This window comes from Dendroctonus ponderosae, unplaced genomic scaffold (assembly GCF_020466585.1).
Source record: "Dendroctonus ponderosae isolate FM_Combo_2020 unplaced genomic scaffold, Dpon_F_20191213v2 Dpon_F_20191213_11, whole genome shotgun sequence".
In the NCBI taxonomy this organism is placed as follows: Eukaryota; Metazoa; Arthropoda; class Insecta; order Coleoptera; family Curculionidae; genus Dendroctonus; species Dendroctonus ponderosae.
Window position 1 is genome coordinate 1506528 of NW_026017213.1, and position 5348 is coordinate 1511875.

A 5348-nucleotide genomic window follows, 5' to 3' on the forward strand; every position below is an offset into this window, starting at 1 on the left:
TGCTACAACAGTTCGTCGCCGTTCTACGTCAATAACCGAATTAATTTTCTCTATATTTTCATTCTACTTGATGTTTTCATTTTCACTTTACGTTGTCTACTTTCTATTCCGACTTGTATAAACATGTAAATATTGTACAAAAACGCCAATCAAACAGCAACAGCAGGACGTAGCGAAGCAATATATGGACGCATGGAACATGCGGATGGTTTACATTTGGGTTGAAGCGCTTGGCTTGATGAAGGTTCAACTGGGTCAAGAATGCTGTTATTTTATCTTCAAGCTGGATGGAAATTCCGGTGTTCTACTAAGTTGGAAGCCTTTGTGAAGTCTCTATGAACTTTCTTCTTCAAGCTCTAAAATCACTTGAAGAAAGATGAGCAATAGATGATTTTTGGAGTATTAGCCCGTCGTCGATGGGAACTTGGCCCTAACGTTTCGCTAGCACGGATGGCTATCATCTCCAGGGCTGTGTCGCCAGAAGCGAACAAATTCCTATCCACGGCGGCCTAATGAGTCAAAAATCATCAATTTTGCGTCATTGAAAATGTTGCAGATTTTGGCTTTTTATTCAACTGTACTTTTCATATTATAACTTCGCATGATTCTTCAGTATATTCAACGATTTTTCCATCACATCCTTCATCCTCGTCACTTTTGGACCATGTTCAGAATTTGCAAATTTTACGAACACTCGTTGACGTTGATGTCCCGATTTTTCCATGAATTTAAGTTCTAAGAAGAGATTTACTGAAGATATCAAAGTTATGATCTTCAATTTCTTGCTTTGAATTTCCTTCCTGACATGACTGGAAGGAAAATGAGCAAGTGATGATTTTTTGATTATTACTTCATTCAGAGTTGTGTTCGCTTTGGGCGAAACAACTCTGAAGGCGCTCGCCACACGTGCGAGCGAAACGTCCTGCCCAAAATCCTATCGATGACGGCCTAATAATCCAAAAAAAGCTAATTTTCGTCCTTTTTGATCGTTAACATTGATTGAAGATGTTGCAGGTTTCCGTTTCCAATTAGTTCTTTGCATGATTTTTCATTATCTTCATCGATTTCTCCGTCCCATTCGCCAGCTTCGTCACTCTTTGGACGACTTTTAGCCTCTCCTTGATGTTGATCGCTCGAAGTTCCCTTGAACTTCAGGTTTAATGAATTTCTTCAAGAAATTAGACTTATTGTCTTCATTATCTCGTCTCGATTTTTCTCTTCAGGCCCTAATAGGAGTTAAAGAAAATTGAGAAACAGATGATTTTGTGATTATTGCTTAGTCGTCGATAAAAATTTTGTTCGAAAGTTTCGCTAACAAGCGTGCCTAGCATCTTCAGGGTTGAGTATTTGCGATAAAATTTCAGTGTGTTCCTTAGTTCTTCCTGTGCGTGACGAAATCTTGTTGCAGATGTTGATTCAGAATTTTTTAATAAACTTGAGGTTTAAAGAATTTGTTCAAGAAATCAAGCAATCTTTCTTTAAATTCCTGTTTCGAATTTCCTCTTAATACTCTAAAATAACTTGAAGACAAATAAACAATTTCTGATTTTTGGGTTATTGGACCGTCGTCTATAGGAATTTGTCCTGACGTTTCTCTGGCGCACAATGCGAGCATCTTCAGAGTCTTGTTCGCTCGAACCACTGCCTAATACCTGAACACACTGAACAACTCTGAAGGCGCTCGCCACACATGCGAGCGAAACGTCCGGCCCAAAATCCTATCGATGACGGCCTAATAATCCAAAAAAAGCAAATTTTCGTCCTTTTTGATCGTTAACATTGATTAAAGATGTTGCATGTTTCCGTTTCCAATTAGTTCTTTGCATGATTTTTCATTATCTTCATCGATTTTTCCGTCCCATTCGCCAGCTTCGTCACTCTTTGGGCGACTTTTAGCCTCTCCTTGATGTTGATCGCTCGAAGTTCCCTTGAACTTCAGGTTTAATGAATTTCTGCAAGAAATTAGACTTATTGTCTTCATTATCTCGTATCGAATTTTCTCTTCAGGCTCTAATAAGAGTTAAAGAAAGTTGAGCAATAGATGATTTTTGGATCATTGCTTAGCCGTCGATAAAAATTTTGTTCGAAAGTTTCGCTAACAAGCGTGCCTAGTATCTTCAGGGTTGAGTCTTTTGCGATAAAATATCAGTGTTTTCCTTAGTTCTTCCTATGCGTGACGAAATCTTGTTGATGTTGATTCAGAATTTTTCAATCAACTTGAAGTTTCAAGAATTTGCTCAAGAAATCAAACAATTTTTCTTTAAATTCCTGTTTCTAATTTCCTCCTACTACTCTAAAATAACTTGAAGACAAATAAACAATTTATGATTTTTGGTTTATTAGACCGTAGTCTATAGGAATTTGCTCCTGACGTTTCGCTGGCGCACAATCCCAGCATCTTCAGAGTCTTGTTCGCTCGGACCACTGCCTAATGACCCAAAAAACATAAATTTTTGTCTTTCTTCGAATCTTAACGTTAATGAAGATGTTGCAGGTTTTGTTCTATTTATTCAGCCGAACTCTTTTAGATCTGTTCTTCACCCGTAAAACATCAGCATCTTCAATGATTTTTCAATCACGGTCTTCGGCTTCGTCACATTTGAACTCTTGAATTGGCTCTTCTTGATGTTTTTCCTTGGAGTCTTGCTCCAACCGTGTTTTTGAATGTTTACAGAAGAAATACACTTTTCCATCCATGTGCATTTTGCCAGATTTTAAGTATCTTCCATTCATTTCATGAAAGTAACCAATCTTCCACCTTCAAAGGGTCTTAAACAGTCGCAAAATGAAGTCTTTAAGTAAACGTGCCTTTGAAGATGAAGATGCCAGCCATGCGTACTAGCGAAACGTCAGGGTCAAATTATTATTGACGACGGCCGAATGGTCTAATATTTTTGCATTTTTTTTTTTCAAGTGCACTCTTTCTTATCAGTTCCCAGTCTTTCGTCACATTCTTCAGCTTCGCCACTTTTATACTTTCTTGTGTCTCGTTGTCATTTCAACGTCTTTCGTTGTTTTTATTTGCTTCTTTATTACTTCCGTTCGTATTCCTCATAAACGCAAATGATTGTCTTCAAATCGAGCCTGATGTTTTTCCGTTTCCTCAAAGACGAGATACAATTTTTCGCCCCAGGAGTTTCTGCCAGATTTTAAGTACCTTCTATTCCTTCAGCAGCTTAGCTTTCAACTGTTGTGAGTTTTCCTTCTGGAAATTGAAGTCTTAAAGTGAACACAGCTCTGAAGATGCCCGCTGTGCGTGCTAGCCAAACGTCTCGACCAAAAATCGCCAATTTTTCAAACGATGGCAGCCAAGTTTGTTCACTATTGAAGATGTAGCAGAAGTTTTCATTCACCTTAACTAGCTTGTAGCTCAGTTATTTCCCCTTTGCCTGCCGTTTTTTAGTCAAATTCATTCTTTCAATTCAGTTCTCCCTTTGATTCTTCATTATCTTTAATGATTTTTTCACATTCGGACTTTGAAGATTTTTTGTGCTTGCGTTGCTTTTAAAGCATTTCGTGCCCTCTTTGGGACTGCAGTAATTCCATCAGGCCTCTTCCGCTCTAGATTTTAAAAATCTGCATTTTCAAGGATGCGATTCAAATATTTGCCAGAATTTAAAAACCTGGTTGAATCTTCCACGCTTCAGCTGATTTAACGATTTTTTCTTCAACCGCTGCAAATAGAAGATTTGCTCGATTTCCACTAATCAACCAGTAAACCATTCGCCATCCAACGTCCAATGCATTGTTTCTCTAATCAAAAACCCCTGGAAACCGCGAAAACCCCCCAAAAGCTTCAAGCGCTTTAATGCTAATTGATTTTTCCAATTTTAGAGCCTAGGAAGATTATGCCGATCTTCAAAACAGACGAACCAGTCTGTCCCGAAGGAAAACTCTCATGCGGTAATGGTGAGTGCGTGGAAAAGGAACTTTTCTGCAATGGAAAACCCGACTGTAAAGATGAATCTGACGAAAATGCTTGCTGTAAGTATAAATAAATCTCCAGATATACCGGGTGTTTCAATAAGAGTGCAGTCGGTATTTAAATTGTCTTAAGCAGAACTATTAAATGGGAAAAAGTCTACTAAATTCATTGAGGAAGTTGGCGGTGTTTAAATAATGCTCTTGCCATGACGAAACGTATTCTCTTTCTGCACGTTCTGAAAAGTGAAAATCGGTAAAGTTTTGTAAAAGTCTGGTTCAGACTCAACAATAAGGAAAACATTTTTCTTTATTTCTAATTTTCTCAATTTTATCTGATAATTGTTGTTTTAAATGGGTTTTTCTGATTCGTAACTACAAATCCTCAAACGTTCTTATGCACATATTTTACTTCGTTTGGGAGAATTCAAAGACACATTTTGGCTGATTTACATGATAAAATGCAGAACTAATTGGTGGTTTGCATGATGAACTGGCGCTTATCGGGGAATATTAAACTGTCAGTTAAAAACAGCAATAAAATCGAAAAAAAATATTTTTTTTTATTAAAAAGGCTTGATGCCCAAAAAATGCCAAATAGGATCGAGGAACAATCGCGTGTAATTTCCCGGACTTATATCGAAAAGTTTCCTCTATTAACCATTGATTCTACTTGAAAAATTGTAAAAAATCGATTAAATCATGAAGGAAATCGACAGTTTCCGATGAAATAGAGCGAAGATTTCTTTATCGAATGGTCTATAAAACAGCCGTTTATCTGGTCCTTATTTCAACTCGGAGTTTTTTTTGGAAAAACTCTAACGAACTGCACTGGCGAATTTCACATTTAAAATTCAAGCTATTGTCAAAAACCGCCGAAATTTTCGAGAAAATTAAAACTGGTAGAGCTAATAGAGCGTAGCTTTCTGCGCAAAAGAGTATAGAATAAAGTGTCTTATCTGGTCCTCATTTTGAGTGTCTAATTTTTGAAGAAAACTTAAATTGCCGGTGCTGATAGAAAATAACCCGCAGCGGAAATTTAAACATTTGCCAAAAATCGACGAATTTATCTTAAGAAGCAGCACCTGCACAACTAATAGAGCGAATATTTCTCTAACAAAATCTATAAAGCATTCCTCTAGGCAATTTTTTAATCAAAATCTAAACTCCTGAAAATGCTAGGAAATAAATGTGTCATTCACGATTAAAAAGCGCAAAAAATGTATTTAAAATACGAGGAAGTTCAAATTTTCACAACTGATCGAGTGACGCTTTCTTGATCAAACAGTTAAGAATTTAATGATCAACTCGATCCAGATTTTGACTAGTAATTTTTTGAAAAACTCCTAACCTGTCGATTGACATCGAAAGGAAATTGCGCCATCCCAACTTAATCAATTGGTACAAATCGCCTAAATTCTCGAGAA